At 51.8% G+C, this 17,201-nt stretch overlaps 1 pseudogene; it reads left to right on the top strand.

Annotated features, from left to right (window-relative positions):
* The first annotated feature begins 5,560 nt into the window (after positions 1 to 5,560).
* LOC134057101 (H-2 class II histocompatibility antigen, I-E beta chain-like) lies at positions 5,561 to 6,298 on the top strand (annotated as a pseudogene).
* The last annotated feature ends 10,903 nt before the right edge of the window (positions 6,299 to 17,201 follow it).

Genomic DNA, 17,201 nt, shown 5'->3' with positions numbered 1-17,201 from the left:
AGGGCTGCAGAAGGAGCAGGGCAAGGTTTCCCAAATCCCTCAACCGTGAGATTATGTAAAGGGAACCATCACAGGAGTGAGCTCTTGCCATGCCGAGAATGATTTTTGAGTCAGGAAGTGCTCTGAGAACTTGCCTCCATACGGGGACTCCATACGGCTGCTTTCCACTTCCGGTTCATCCCCACGATGCGACAGAAACCATCAGTGAAAAGAGCATAGCGAGTTTTGTCTGCTGGCAGTTGGTTGTATGGCGGGGCTTCATCAGCCCGGGTCACTTGTTCTTGCTCCTCTTCATCGGCAAGACCAAAATTTTCACCTTCTGGCCACTTTGTAATTGTTTCCAAAATCCCAGGGTGATTAGGGTTTCCGATACAGGCGCGCTGTGTGATGAGGGTGATCCACTTGCTCCATGTGGCATCGGTGGCGTGGTGGGTAGAGGGGACCTTCCCTTTAAACATCCACCCCAGCACTGGTAGTCGGGGTGCCAGGAGGAGCTGTGCTTCTGTGCCAATCACCTCTGAGGCAGCTTGAACTCCTTCATAAGCAGCCAAGATCTCCTTCTCTGTTGGGGTGTAGTTGGCTTCAGACCCTCTGTAACTTCGACTCCAGAATCCCAGGGGTCGGCCTCGAGTCTCACCAGGTACCTTCTGCCAAAGGCTCCAGGATAAGCCCTTGTTCCCGGCTGCAGAGTAGAGCACATTCTTCACCTCTGGTCCCGTCCTGACTGGGCCGAGGACTACAGCATGAGCGATCTCCTGCTTGATCTGGGCAAAGGCTTGCTGCTGCTCAGGGCCCCAGTGGAATTCATTCTTCTTCCGGGTGACCAGGTAGAGAGGGCTCACGATCTGGCTGTACTCAGCAATGTGCATTCTCCAAAAGCCTATGGCACCTAGGAAAGCTTGTGTTTCCTTCTTGTTGGCTGGTGGAGACATCGCGGTGATCTTATTGATGACCTCAGTGGGGATTTGGCGCCGCCTGTCTTGCCACTTTACTCCCAGGAACTGGATCTCTCGGGCAGGACCTTTGACTTTGCTCCTCTTGATGGCAAAACCGGCTCCCAGCAGAATCTGGATGATCTTCTCTCCTTTCTCAAATACTTCCATTGCCATGTTCCCCCACACAATGATGTCATCGATGTATTGCAGATGTTCTGGAGCTTCACCCTTTTCCAGTGCAGCCTGGATCAGTCCATGGCAGATGGTGGGGCTGTGTTTCCACCCCTGGGGCAGTCGGTTCCAGGTGTACTGCACGCCCCTCCAGGTGAAAGCAAACTGAGGCCTGCACTCTTCTGCCAGAGGAATGGAGAAAAATGCATTGGCAATGTCAATGGTGGCATACCACTTTGCTGCCTTGGACTCCAGCTCGTACTGGAGTTCCAGCATGTCCGGCACGGCAGTGCTCAGCAGTGGAGTCACTTCATTCAATGCACGATAGTCCACAGTCAATCTCCATTCTCCGTCAGACTTACGCACAGGACAGATGAGGCTGTTGAAGGGTGAGTGGGTTTTGTTGACCACTCCTTGGCCCTCCAGCTCACGGATCATCTTGTGGATGGGGATCACAGCATCTCGATTTGTCCTGTACTGCCGGTGGTGCACTATGGAGGTGGCAATTGGCACTTGCTGCTCCTTCACCTTCAGGAGTCCCACTACAGATGGGTTCTCTGACAGTCCAAGCAAGGTGTTCAATTGCTTAATGTTTTCTGCCTCTACAGCAGCTATTCCAAAAGCCCACCTGAGTCCCTTTGGGTCTTTGTAATAGCCATTCCTCAGGAAGTCTATGCCTAGAATACACTGTGCCTCTGGGCCAGTCACAATTGGATGTTTCTGCCACTCCTTCCCAGTCAGGCTCACTTCAGCCTCTAGCAAAGTCAATTCCTGTGATCCCCCCGTCACCCCAGCAATAGAAACAGGCTCTTCCCCCACATGTTCTGATGGCATTAGGGTGCACTGTGAAAAAGTATCAACCAATGCCCTATGTTTTTGTGGCTCTGATGTGCCAGGCCATTGGATCCACACCGTCCAAAAGACCCGGTTTTCCCGTGCCTCTCCCTGGCTAGAGGCAGGGCCCCTCTAGCACTGGTTATTATTTCCTTCCTGGGCATACATACTGGAGGTTCCCTCAAGGGGATCTGACAAATCATCCTCCCTTTTGTAATACCCTGCATCTTGGTTATGGGAAGTTGAGGCTACCTTCACTTCAGTGGAGCTCCTTTGGTTAGTGTTTCCCTCCCTGAGTTGACGCACCCGTGCTGCCAGGGCAGAAGTGGGTTTCCCATCCCACCTTCTCATGTCTTCCCCATGGTCACGCAGAAAGAACCACAGGTCAGCTCGTGGGGTGTACCCTCTATCCCTAGCTGGGGGGCGTGGGGCTCTAACTCTGGCATCTGTGACTCGCACTGGTGCTGTACTGACCTTCTTCATCTCCTCCCTCATCTCTCTCATCTCCTCTTTGAGTTCCCTAATCACAGCAGAGACCTGAGCCTGCATTGGGCCGTTCATTATACTCTCAAAATTCCTGAGCCTATTGGCAACAGAACCCACTGTCTCGTGGTTGGTGTCAGCATTAATGGCTGCAATGAATGTGGTGTATTGAGATGGCCCCAGGTGTGCCAGATTCCACAACATCTGCCCTGTGTAGCTGACCTTGTCGGGGTCATTGTCATGTTGTCCACCCCTCCCAAAGAATATCTCCAGTACTGCCAATTCTCTCAGCTGTTGGATCCCCTCCTCAGCGGTCTTCCAGCGCATTCTATGGTGGTGCTCCTGCATTCTCTCTCTATGGACAAACCTCTCTCTTACACTCATTAAAAGCCGCTCCCAGAGGGAGAGGGGGCCTGGTTCTGGGGCAGGATCCCTATTCCTTGGGGGATGTATCAGGGTTGTCATCCAAGTCAATCTCCCCTCATCTCGGAATGTTAAATAGAACAGGTTTACAAGGCCTATTAGTAATGTCAGCCACTGTATGACATCATTACTGCTTAGAAGAGATTTGAACCCCTCAAAAGCTGGTGGAGCAGACCCAAAAAACTGTGTAAGGGGTTGGGACAAAATTTTCCCTGGTGTCATATCCTCACAGTATGTACCATTATTAAAGTAACCCCAAAAACATACAGTTAGAGTGTGATAGCTCTGAATCCATGTGCCCACCTTCCAGAGGAAGTTAAAAATCCATGAATTTCTCACGTTATCAGCCCACAAAAGGAACTGGATAATAGTTACAGCAGCCTGAGTTATAGGACCCATGTTCAAGTAAGGGATTGCAAATGGGAGAGATAAAGCTGTGGCCACACGGAGCCCAAACCACGGTAAGCTGGACAACATGATGCCACCTAACACAAAACTGAGGTAACTCAAGAATTGTTATTCCTTTTTCACCCTTTTCTCTCAATGCCCCCGGGCCCCACGTTGGGCGGCCAAAATCTGTCTTGGTTTGAAAGACAGGTGTTTGCTAAGGAAAGCAGAAGCTTCCCTTTGGACTGAAAAAAATGTGATTCTTCCGATTATTATAATTTTGGAATTAAGAGAGCTCTCAGGCAAAGATATGGGGGTAGGAATAACAGTTCATTACTAGTGTATCTAAGATGACAAACAAGAACAACAGCAGCTATGAAATTACCCACAAACAGAGCAGTAACTCAGTCCCAGTGTTTTTCTGGCTGCAGGCACCTTTTCCCTGAGCTGCAGTTCCCGGTGCTGGGGGCGGGCGGCTCCCGCAGAGCCGCAGGAGGGCTGGGCGTGATGGCAGAGCTGTCCCAGGGGGAGAGAGAGATGGAGAGAGTCCTTGGCTCACGGTGTCGGTCCCGGTGATCAGCAGAGTGCTGGATGGTGGTAGCTCACAGCGAGAAGACAGCCGGGCAGGGTCCGATAGTGGTTTCCCAACGCTGGGATGGCGGAGATGGAGGAGAGGCGGCGATCGTTCTTCTCGTCCAAACTCCGCGGGGGAAATGGGCCGAGGCCCAGCCTTCCGCTTCCTCTTCTGGCTGTTTGAATCTCGCGGGGCTTTCTCTCTTCCCTCCCGTCCCCTCCCCCTTGTCACCAGGGCCCAGTCAACAGGTATCTTAGCATGACAATGGGGAAAATTCCACAGAGGGAAAAAAAAAGGGAGAGAACTAACCCTCAACACACGGTCATTGCATGGTCATGGTCATCTCATGGTCACTATCATGTCACAGTCTTGATCCTCTAATGGTCATGTTGTGGTTACCTCAGGGTCGTGGCCATCACATGGTCATCTCAGAATCACCTCCTGGTCACAGTAGTCTCACGGCCATGGTTCTGTTATGGTCACCGTCATCTCTTGGTCACAGTCACCTCAAACTCCTGGTGTTCCCATTGTTATGGTCGTCTCATGGTCATTATTGTATCATGGCCATGCTGATCCCTTGTTCTTGTCATAGTCTTTATGAGCCCATGGCCATCATTAACTCATGGTCACCTCATGGTCACCATATGACCTTGATCACCACACGGCTCTGTCATGGTCATGAAATGCTCAGAGTCATGAAATAGTCATGGTCATCTCGTGGTCAGGTCAGGGCCACAGTCATGTCATGGTCATTTCCTGAGCATCACCATCTCATGCTCATGGTCATCTCCTGATCACAGTCATCTCATGCTCGTGGGCAACTTCCTCTCATGGTCACGATCTCATGCTCATGGTTGTGTCATGGTCATCTGGTGGTCACAGTCCTCTCATGGTCATGATCATCTCATGAGCATGGTCACAGCAATGGTCATCAAATGGTCAGGCTCATCTCATGATCGCCTCGTGGTCAACTCATGGCCACAGTCACATGATGGTCATGTCAGGGTCATAGCTGAGTCATCCTCATGGCCATCCCATGGTCATGGTCATGCCCATCTTATGGTCATGCATAGCAATGAGGAAGACAGACAGACAGACGTGCCTGCTTGCTCTGAAGAAGATCGTTTATTATAACCAACCAAGCCTTTATATACTCCAAACTTAACCCAGACTTTACTGAAACAAGCACTCATTGGCTGCCTGTCACTGTGGTGTCGCTGTTGAGGTGTCCCTTTACCCAGCCAGCTCTCTGGTCATGTGGTGTCCACGCATCTCCCCAGCCAATCCCTGCCTCACACACGAGGTGACCACCAACCCACTCTCCGGCCATCTGACCCACAGCTGAACCCTTCCCAGAGTGCCCGCAACCGCAGGGAGCGCCGGGCTGGATTTGGCCACCAGACACTTGGTAACCCTCCTGAGATCCTCAGTGCACTGAGCTCCCACAGGAGTGTGGGGACCACTTGGAGATGACCTGCATGCCTTGTGAATTGGATGTTCTTCAACCTCTAGCTTGAGGCGGGATCTCTCCCGGTCCTCCTCTCAACTCCTGGGCCTCTCCTCAGCCAATCAGAGAAGGCACTAAAATAATTGAGCCAATTAGAGCACGCAGCACTGATGACTCCTCATGGTCCAGGCAGTCCCACAGCGCCCAGAGCTCCTCACCTGGACTCCACCCGTGCCCTGCCCCCAGCACCCCCCGCCAGGGGAATTTGGGGAGGGAGGAGGTGTCAGAACCTGCCCGGTGCTGGCCATGGGGCGTGTGGCCACAGCTGGGGCCATACTGGTGGCACTGGGAGCCCCAGGGCTGGAGGCGCAGAGCTCTGGTGAGCGGGAGGGGCAGGAAGGGAAGTGGAGGGGATGCTGGGGAGACAAAGGGAAATGGGGCGGGAGGGATGGTGCTAGGGGAAGGGAACTGGGAAGTGTTGGGAAAGGGGGAGAAAAATGCAGAGAAAGGTGGAAAAGAGGAACTGGGACCCCGGCAAGAAGGGTCCCATGGTGGCCATGGGGCACTGGGGGTGAGGAGTTGGGTTTGCCCTGGAGCTCTTGGCTCCTGTGGGCTGCTGGGGGGGCATCCCGGGGCCTGTGTCCTGCACACACAGGGCTGTTTCAGGGGATGGTTAAGTCCGAGTGCTACTCCATTAGCGACACCAACCGAGTGAGGTTCGTGGAGAGGAACATCTCCAAGCAGGAGCAGTTCCTGCACTTCAGCAGCCATGTGGGGGTGTACGTGGGGACATCTCCTTTGGGACAGGCTTGCCAGGTACTGCAACAGGGACCCGGAATGGATGGAGTACAGACGGGCTGCAGTGCACAGGCACTGCCGGCACAACTAGGAGCTGCCCAGACCGTTCCTCGTGGAGCGCAGAGGTGAGCGTGGGGCAGAGCGTGTCCCCTCAGGCCCTGCTCTGGGAATGACCCTGGAGCCCCTCAAAACCTCCCTGGGAATCACCTGAGACACGTCAGCCCTTCTTGTGCCCATCCCCGGGGCCTCTTGTACCCTCACCCCAAGGAACTCCTGTGGCTCTCCCAGTGCATCCCAGTCCATCCCACTGTCTTCACCGTCCCTCCCAGTGTCACAAGACTCCCTCCCAATTCCTCTCAGTCCACAGCCATTCCATTCCCAACCCACTCCCCAACCTCCACCCTCTCTCCAAGTGTCCTTCCAGTGCTCATCCAAATCTCTCCCATCTATCCCGGTGACCCACCAGTCCCTCCCAGTCCATTCCAAGTCCTTTTCAGTCCAATCCCTAACCTATTCCCTCTCTCCTATTGTCCCAATGCACTCCGTTCACTCACGGTGTTCCCCCATTCTCTCCAGTTTCATTCCTAGTCTCTCTCAGTACCACACCAGCCCTCCCCATCTCTCCCAGTTCACCCCAGTTGGTCCCAGTGTGTCCTCACTCTCTCCCAGAGCTCCTCACTGTATCCATCTCACTGTAACACTCAAGCTCCTAGCGTGGCCCCAGCTCCCCACTCTGCTCCGTGATGGATTCCTACCCTGTTGAGATCCAGCTGAGGTGGTTCCAGGGCCAGAAGGAGCTCTCAGGGCATGTGGTGGCCACTGACCTGGTCCCCAAGCGGGACTAGACCCACCAGCTCCTGGTGCTGCTAGAATCCCCTCCCCATTGCAGGGTCACCTTCAGCTGCCAGGCGGAGTACATCAGCCTGGAACACCCCGAGCTGGCACTGGGGTACAGCCCACACCCCACAGTGCAGGGGGATGGGGGAGACACTGCGGGGGCTGGGAGGGGTATTGGGGTCTGTCGGGAGTGACTCGGAGAGTGTCTGAGTCAGTCAGGAGGGGATGAAAGAAGTCTGGGCCTGGAAAAGATGTGCTTGAAATGAGGTTGGTTGTGTTGGGAAGAGACTGGAAGGGCTCTTGGTGAGCCCAGGAGAGGCTGGGAAGGGACTGGGAGAGGGCTTGAGGGTCCTGGGGCAGTGGGGGGCAAATGGTAGGGAGGGACAGGATCCAGAGAGGGACAGGAGGGGCTTTGGGGGGTCCTGAGGAGGAGGGGAAGAGATTGGGAGGAGATTTAAGGGAGTAATGGGTGGGCTGGGGGTGAATGGGAGGGTGCTTGGAGTGGCTTGGAATGTCTGTGAGAGGTTTTGGAGGGTCCTGACCCCTGTGGACTCCCAGAAATGCTGCCAGAAACCCCCCTGCAGCAAGGTCCTGAGGGGGATGGGGAGCTCGGTGTTAGGATTACTCTTCCTGGAACCGGAGCTCACTTCTACCTGCACAAGAAGGTGAGGGGAGGTCCCAGGGATCATATGCCCCCTCCCCCAGAGCGTGTGTGCTCCCCTGAGGCTCCCAGCCAGGTGTCACCCCCTTTTCTCTGCCCTCAGAGCTCCTGACCCAGCAGCGGCTGCAGCTCCTCCCCATGGCCTTGGGCCCAGCCAGGACCCCCCCGCTCTGTCCCCACTCTGATTTTGGGGGTGTGGTGTGTCCTACCCAGTCTTGCTGTAACTCTGCCCCAGCCCAGCTGCTCCCAGTGTTCCAAACAGAGTTTCCCAGTTGGACCCAGCTCTGTTTAGTGGGGGGCATTGAGGAGGGACTTGGGGGGACCCCGCGGGGGGATCGTGATTGGGCGGGGAGGGCGGGGTCCAGGTGGGGAACACTGGGTGCTGTGGGTCTGCCCGGCAACCGCGGAGTCATCAGACCTGCTCTCCCTGATTGGCTGCATCTTCTCCATCGCATTCTCTGATTGGCTGAGAAGAGTCCCGGGAGTTGAGAGAAGGAACAGGAGATATCGCGCCCCGAGCACCTGCACAGAACGACAGACCCAGCTTGGGCACAGGGAGGGAATTTATTACCAACCAAATCACAGCAGCACAAGGAGAAGGGAAAGCAAAGTCTCCAACACCTTCCCCCGACCCAACAGGAATTACCAGGGCTCTGCCCAACGGGGCTCACTGGGGATCATCCAACACCGATCCTCCCATGGGGGATGGAGCTGCAGCAGAGCACGAAGCTCTTCCCGCACTCAGGCCACTCCCAGGGCTTCCCTTGGTGCTGCCTCCGTTTATGTTGGATCAAGTGAGAGCTCCTGGAGAAGCTCTTCCCACACTCAGGACACTCGTAGGGCTTCTCCCCAGTGTGGATGCCCTGGTGGACAGTGACACCGTGTTTCTTCTTCCCTTCTCCTCTTGCCCCAGGCACCCACGGCCGGCTCCTTCTTCCCCACAAATCCACAGCATCCCACTGGAGGGGCAGGGATGGAGCTGGGGCAGGTCGGGCTGGGGCAGCGCTGGGCTCTCGGCCGCTCCCGCCCGCACTCGGTCCCCACTGCAGCCGCTCCTGCCAGGACAGTGCGGGGGGGCCCGGCCTTGGTGCTCCCCACCCATGACTGCATTCCAAGGACAGAGCTCCAGAGCCAGGCTAGGAGAGATTCAGGACAAACTCCCTGGCCTGAGGGACAAAATGTGTTTATGGATGGCTCTTCAAGGGCAGGAGAAAGGACAAGAGCTCCAAGACACGCTCTGATTAAGGAAAGGGAATTAGACCAAGCCCAGGTTACCGCCCACATGGTCAGCTCAACCGGCAGAGCTGTGTGTGCCTGCAAGAGCCTGGGACTGAAATGCCCCCTGCAGGAAGGCTCAAATATCTCCTGGTGACAGCATGTCAGCCAACGGGCCGGCAAAAGCAATTCGGAATTCTTCAGCAATCACTGCATCTCTCCTTAAGGCATTTCCACAACAAATACTTCCAAGATAAGGGATTGGGGAAGCAACAGACTCACATGGGGAACTCATTTTACAGCAAAGACCCTTCAGTGGCTATGGCTGCTTTAGGAATACCACAGGGACCTCCACAAGCCCTGGCACCCCCAGAGCTCTGATCAGGTAGAAAGAATGAAGAGGGAAATAAAGAAACTCCTTCACAAGCTGCTGATAGAAACCAAGATGCCATGGGTAAGGCTTTTACCATTGGCTTGGGCAAGAATAAGAGCCAGAGCAGACACTCAATTCTCTCCCTTGTAACTGATGTTGGGAATTCCTTACCCTGCTAATTCCCCACCCACTAGCGGTGCAGATAAGGGATACATATTTCAAACAGTCTGTGACCACAATCCTGTCTCTTGCAAATCTCTCCCACAGGAAGCTGGGCTGGCACAGAGCCTGCCTTGGCACTTTGCTGCTCACGGCATCCAAGCGGGACATCGGCTCCTGCCTAAGGACTGCAAAGAAGCACCACTGGTGGCCAAGTGGCCCGGCCCATTCCAGGTGTCCCTGAGCACAGAAACAGCCGCCAGCACAGCTCAACACGGGGGGACCCCTCACCCTCGGCTCAGGGTCTCTGAAGCCCCGGACATTTGGACTTCCCGGCTGCAGCACCAGCATGGGAGGCTGCCACTGACCCTGCCCTGAAGGCAACGCAGCAGCAGCAGCAGCAGCCAGGGCTCCACAGCGGGGCAAGCCCCTGGGCCTGCCCACAGATCCTCTGCTGAAATCCTCTGCCTGGGCACCCTCCTTCGGCATCTCCAGCCACTGGGGACAATCCTTGCTGCCACTGCTGGAGCTTCGCTGCTTTCTGTGCCTGCACTCCCACAGCTGCTGGGGAAGACAGCGGCAGAATTCCACTCTGCCTCTCAATTCCACTCACACACTGGGCTGCCTGCGAGTCGATGCTTGGAAAATATACACACTTGACATTTTTAAACATCCTATTTCCCTACTCAGACTTGGTTTGCCTGCCCCTTCGGGAAAGGAATATTAAAGGCTTTTTTATGGAATGCTACCCCACTGAACAGGGATGAGATTAACATCTCAACAGACTGGAATAACCCAAAAGATATCCACAAACATAACGACCATTAACAGAACATCAAGGACCATCAGCAACCATCAAGGAACACCCACCCCAGACCCTGCCCCCTGCACAGCTGGAGACACCTGGTCTGGAAAAGGCCGACAAGGAAATCCAGGAGTCTGGACCTAATTAACATCAGAGGGGGAGAAATCCGGGTCCAGTAGGAAACCAAATAGTGAGAACTACACAACTTGCAAGCAATGAACATTAAAGCAACGCATTGCAATGGGTTCAGACTGTATACAGTTTAGGAATAATCTAGTAAAATGCATGTGTCATGGCATGATTTTCTCTGCACACCTGGGCTATGTGTGGATGAAATTATTTCTGTCACCCATCCTGACCAGAATCAAGTAACGCCTTGACTCTTTAACAGTAAAGATAGTCTTGGAGAGTTTTTGTTTTTCCCACAGTTTCAGTGACAAAAATTACACCATTAGAATAATTTTTCGTTAATAATCCAACTTTTCTACTGTCACTTGGGCCAGGGAAGTGACAATCAATTTTTACAGCTAGGAGAAGTAGAAAAAACTTGATTGCAATGGAAATTTTTGGGTATCTTCCTCAATGGCTATTAGTGATGGCAAAATTTCCATCTGGGTTTTATGGTGCTCGCCTTTAGGCTGCATTTTGCAAAATGAGAAGAGCTTTAAGGATGAAGCTTTAAAGCATAAACAGTTGATAGAATACTGTTTAAAAGGAAAAAAAAAGGATAAAAAAATAAAGCAAATTCTGTAAGTCCACCTGTGAGTTATCCAATGGCTGCTCTGGAAGAGAAGCAATGGCTCCAGGCAGCCAGGAGAGGAGCTTTAGAAATGCAAATTAACACTGCTGGGGCAAAGTGTGGAAAATGTACCCAGGTGTTCTTGCCTGGGGGAGGAATTGGGCTGACTCCCTCTGTCCCCCACCCCAAGCTCTGCCTGCTTGCACAGGTGGAATTTGCACAGCTCAAGGCAGAGTCCATAGTGTGGACATCTGACTGCAACAGAAACTGGTTAAGCTGCAAAGGGAAACAGCAAACGGAGAAGGTTGTGAAAACTTTACTATCAAATGTCAGAGGGAACCATCCCTCTCCCCACTCCAACACGTGCTGTCACTGCCCAGGTTCTAGAGGGTGTACCAGAGCACTGGGGTGTTTTTGCGAGCCTAGAAAAATCAGTTGGGAATCCAAGTATGTGATGATTTAATTAGAGAAAAGTGATCAATTGATGCATCCCTGGCTGCAAGGCATTGCCAAAAATGGGGACCAGATTAGCAGACACCAGAACAAATCCTACAAATCCATGGACCAGCCCCTGAGGGATTCCCAAAGGAATTCATATCAGGTGAAAGAAACTCCATACATAATTTCAGTAGCATAATTAGGTTTACATTTGATTATTATTATTATTGAAAGACTATATTATCATTCCTCAAAATAGCAATAACCCAGACAGCTCCAGCTCCTGACCTTCCTACCAATCAATCCACTGAAATGAAGAATAAGACATTGCACCATGCCTTGGGATCAGATTAGCTGTTTAACAGAAGGAGGAAGAGTTTCAGGAAATTAAATGACTCAAACCACTGTTTGTAAATAGATGAAAACTAAAAATCATTACATTAATAACTGGAATGGTTCCAACTCCCACTTAAAGTGCTAAAACAATCTTCGAGCCATCTGCTGGAAGCTTGACCCTACTTTTTGAATGTCTTCCTGCTTCTGTGATTATCTCTCCGTCTGTGCGTGAGGCTCAGTTCTATCTCACCCAGTCTGGATGTTACAGTTTATTCTTTGGGTTCTTTAACTGGACCTTTAATTCTCTCGACATGAGTCCACTCCCACTCTGCGGTTCGCACAGCCGGTTCAGTGGTGAGCAGTACCTGAAAGGGACCTCCCCACTGAGGGGTTAAAAGCTGGCCTTTCTCTAAAAGACAGACGCTGAAGGCAATGTACATCAGGAGGCATTTTTCTACATAGCAGCTTCCTGTTGAGTGTCGGAACAAGGAACTGAAGTGCTTGATGTGTCTGAAACTCAGGCAGAGGCCAGAGAGCACAGACTTAGGAAGCACTGTTGAACGAATACATAGTAGCAGGCAATCTATTCTTCATGGCTATTTCCACCCTAGTACTGCCCCACAGGCTTCACCTATGGAAGTTGCTCAGCACTGCTGCCACAAGGAAACTGGCTTAAGGAGCATTACACTTATAGAGGGCTTATGCACCTGGCAGAGCCTCTTGTCTTGATGGCAGCAGTTTCTAGGGGCCGTGGGTGAGAGCAGCAGTGGATGCACATAATAATGCCACTTGTTCCTTGGTGTATTTCAAAAACTCTTGTTTGACATGTCAGATTTAAAAGCTCGGCATAAATCAAAGCTTTGGACATGACTGTGAAATCTATTTAGAGAACAAACTCCCCTCCAAAGACACCCGTGCAAAGCATGCACATCTTACAGGGATTCAGTGGAACCTTAAACACTACTAAATTTGATGGAAATCACTGTACACAACCTTATATAAATTTTTGGCACACTTATACATAGGGCCGAATTCCTCTCCCTACAAGAAGAGAGTGAAACAGAGAGCCAGGAGCCACTCCAGCCAGCAGAGCCCAGCAGTGGCACACAGACAGACAGACACAAACACACACAGACATGTGGACACAGATACAGGCACACACAGACACACACACACACACACACACACACACAGACACACACACACACACACACACACACACAGACCCCAGGAGCACACACCCATGCACACCAAACCCATGCACACCAGCACATACGTGGTACTCAGACACCCACCTACACACAGCGTCCACTAACGCACACATGCCTACAAGCACAAGACCTGTTGTACTTGAGAGCTCGTGCACACTCATACGTGCAGTGTCATTAACATACAGATGTCCCACACAGAGCCATGCTCACCCCTGCAGAGCTGTGCACACCTACAAGCACAGAGCTGTGCACAGACTCAACACACGTGTACACAGAAGTGCACAGATGTGCACAGTGCTGTGCACACTGCACACACGTACACTGTACAAAGTAGGATGGGTGCACTTACATCTGGACACACTAGAGAATATAAGTGTGTCCAGTTCTGCACACTGACACACGTGTGCACAACACTGTTCTAGAGCCCTCCTGGCTCCGACCCCCATGTGGGTCTCTCTGTGGGATCATGACACAGTGGTGATGGGGACAGGAGAGGGGAGTATGGGTGGGATATTGTGGCAGGCTTCATGCCTACAATTAGTTAAAATATGTCACTACAAGTTCTTCGATCCCCCAAACCTCCCCCCCACACATACAGGCAGATAGGTCCTGCATTCCTGAACCCTGTCTTTGGGGACAATTTCTTGGTTATTTCCCTCTGGCAAGGGTCACTTGGGCGGGGGGGTGGGAGGGTCGCGGGGGGGTGGGGACAATGGGATGGTTCCTCTCCTCTGATGGTCTTAGGGGCAGCCAACCCTCTTCCTTTCTTCATTTCACTCTCTGCAGTGCTCTGCCCACCATCATTTGCCTTTAATGAAGAAACAAAGGCAACCTAGAAATCTCCCTTCCAGGGCAAAACAACACACAGAGAATCTGTGCTGGAAAGAGAAAGCCAGTGGTGGACAGTGAGCTCACTCTGCACAAACAGGAAAGGCCAGGCCAGTGCCAACATCAGATGAGTCACATCCAGTGCTTGCCACCCTCCCAGGCAATATTCAACCACTCAGCCTCACAGACCTGTGTTCTAGTACTCCCAGTGGTGTCCTGGAAAGAGAATGGTGGCACATCTACTGCCTGCTACCCCCCTCTAGGCAATATTCAACTGTTTGGCTCACAAACTAATCTTCGAGCTCTCTTAGTGGGCTTAGCAGAGCCACTTCCTACTGGTGGGGGCTTGACTAGCTGGAAGGGGAGGATTAGAAAGATTTCTTGAGGATCACTGCCAGTGCACAGCACACATGGCATCCCTCAGCCTGTACATCATCATGGCATGTAGGGGTAGGAAACAACAGCAGCCCTACCCCACTGCTCCAGAAGCCAAAATCCCCATGCAAGCATTTAGTTATGGCCTTCTTAGAGAACCACATTTCACCCAAATCTTCCCCTCTGCAGCAGCTCATTCCCACAGGAACGGGCAGAGCAGATGGGGTTTGTACATGGGCTGGCTTCCATTCCAGTCTTTGCCCTGGAGCTAGCACGGCAGTAGCGGGGCTCTGGTGAACCTTCTCCTCCTCCCATGTTGGCTCTAACCCAGCTGCCAGAACTCAAAGTTCACAGAGCACTTCTTCTGGGCTTTGAGCACTGGCCACGGGAGGAGAAGGTGCAACTCCAAAGGCAGCAGTTCCCCGGCCCAGCTCCTGCCATGCCAGTGGGGCTGTTCCATGGCTCAGGAGAGGAAGGGAAGGGGAAGTTCAGGTGGCAGTAGCTCATTTCCGAGGGAAAGAGAGAAAGGTAATGTATTCATTTTGAAATCACTGCACTCAAGTGATGCTGTTAACCTGAATCTTATCTTGAAAGAGAAGTAGCACCTGCTCCTGTTAAATCTGGGTGGAGAACAACAGTTACACTTGATATGGTAAGCAGTTAAATTATCCGAGGGAAAGTGTACAGCAAAACTTAGTGTTCACAGAGAGAGAGAAAAAGGCAGGAGGTGACAAAAGGGAGCAGGAAGACAAAGCACACCCCAAGCCAGTGTTTTTTCTCTCAAATCCAGGATTTTCTGTTTGTATGGAATGGGGCACAAAGTAGCTTTCCCTTGAGATTCAGGACTGAGAGGCCAGAGCTAGAAAGTTTGTTCAGTGTGAAATCCCCTCTCCCAGATCTGCACCGGGGTTCTTCCTTTAGCTTTTACACGGGTGTTTAAAACCTGACGCATCTATTCCTCATGTGACCCATCCCACGGCCAGTATACATAGTCGGACTTAATTTCTCTCTTAATTTATCCTATTATACAATACTGTATCATCTTAAATTCTTTGGTGTTGGAGTCATGTTTCCACCAGGCTAGTTTTCTTCCCAGGAGGCTATTTAGACGTATATCTGTTGATATCTCTTCTTTTCTTTGTCCCCTTCGGGATTCCTTCCTTGCTCTTGGGATAATTGATAAAAGATTTGTGTTAATCATAAAAGCATCGGGGTTTCTAGAAATCAGAATACTTAGGTCTGAAATGAAGCATGGACATTAGATAGAGAAAAATATATATGATGAAATCATTGTGTTTAAATCCTCTGTTATGAATATTGGGTTTTTTTCAGTAAATTGTATTTGATACCAGTTTGTAAACTGGGGGTTTCCCACGGCCTGAAAGATATTGCAAAATCAGATTTCCTGCCTTTGTATAATCAGTTGCAACCTGAAAGATTTTGCGATACCAGATTTCCTGCCTTGGTGTAATCAATCCCAACCTATCTGTTAAGACCAGACCCCCCCATTTCTACTGTCCCTTATCTACCAAGACCACATGGCTGCTTGACAAACTGTCCGGAGACTACAAGGAAAACCATCCTATAAAAAGGAGCTGCAAACCAAGGTTCGACGGCGCGTGGAGTGGGCGGTGATTCCTCACTTTCCCCAGCGCTGCGTGCTCCGTCTATATCAAATAAAGCAACTTAAATTTTGCTAAATATCGAGACTTTGTTTCTCATTTATAACACTCTTAGTCCCATTCTTCCTGCCAATCACTGGTTCTCACAACAAAAGCCTGCCTTCCTGACAGCCCATTACAGGTCCTCGCAAGAAAAGCTTGCCTTCCCAATCAGCTAGAAGGAAAAAGAAGGGGAAAGCAAGGAAGGGAAACGAATGAAAGGAGAAGAAAAAAATAAAAAGGCTTTATGTTCCTCTCGAGAAGTAAAAGCAATTTGCCGACGATCCAGGGACCCCCGTTCCACCGGGGGGGTTCCGCCGTTCCTCTCCTCCTCGGCTGGGCACCCCAGTCCCACGGCTTTACGCCGGCGGGTATTACAGGGGAACCGGTACAGCCCGGCACCCTCCCCCTTCCCGGTGCCTTTTGGCTTCTTAGCCTGGGGCAGCTGCCGAAAAGCCCCTCCCCGACGTGGGCTCTTGCGGCCCCGCGTTGTTTTTTTACGGCGGCGGATACCGCAGGGAACCCGGCACAGTGCGGATGGTAGTGTAGGGTTAAAATGTTTCTAAAATCGTGGGAATTTTATACAATGATTCGGGGGGTAGAAAGAAAGGTTGGGTCTGGTAGGCCTGAGAAAGGGAACTAGGCCCTGGGATCGAATTAGACCACGTGAAACTGCATCTGCGTAATCATCATATGATAAATGATATGATTGCTAAATGTAATGATTGTTTGGTAGTTGAATATAATTATTGTTTAATTGTAGAAAGAGATTACATCGTGAGAAATGATGTAATCGTACAAGAATCATGAGAAAGGATGTTTGGGGGACCTGATGAAAATGACAAGAATTCATGCTTGGATAAGATCAATGTATACAATAGACATAATAAGAATTTATTTATCATTTCATAATTAATATGTCGTTTAATAACGAAAAGGGTATGAAAACATGTCCATCTCGAATCCGTGCCGGAGTGAGACTTGGGTTTGTACCCCTGATTGCCAGAGCTCTTCAATAAAAGCACCTGCATATATTCACCCTGTGACTGTGTGTTTCAAGGCTAACACGGATGTCCCCGGGTCAGCCCCGCTCTTCAGCGGCGCCACGCTCGGACCACGCCCGGCGCCGCCGGCCCCCAGCCCGGTGCTCCGCGGCTCCGCCCGCTCCGATCCCCGCTCGGCGCGGCGGTGGCTTTATGCCGGGGGTCCCAGAGAAGGCCCTGACTCGAGACCTTGGACAGCGCCGTCAGCAACTTTAACGGGGTTGGCAAGCTCCGCGGTTCCTGAGACCCCTCCTGCACACCCAGGCTGGTTCTCCACCCTCGGCGACGCTGTCCACGCCGCCTCCGGCTTGGCGAATGCCAGGAGTTACTGCGCTGGGTTTGATGGCCGCCACTCAGCGCTTTCGGCCGCTCTGGCAGCCAGAAACACAGCAGCAATATCCAGGAGCTGTCCCTTCCTAGTCCACAGCTTTGAGGATGCTGTGGCGGTGCCACAGGAGAAGACCCTTG

The sequence above is a fragment of the Cinclus cinclus genome, unplaced genomic scaffold (genome assembly GCF_963662255.1).
Source record: "Cinclus cinclus unplaced genomic scaffold, bCinCin1.1 SCAFFOLD_120, whole genome shotgun sequence".
Taxonomy (NCBI): Eukaryota; Metazoa; Chordata; class Aves; order Passeriformes; family Cinclidae; genus Cinclus; species Cinclus cinclus.
This window is presented reverse-complemented; position numbering and strand designations above follow the sequence as displayed.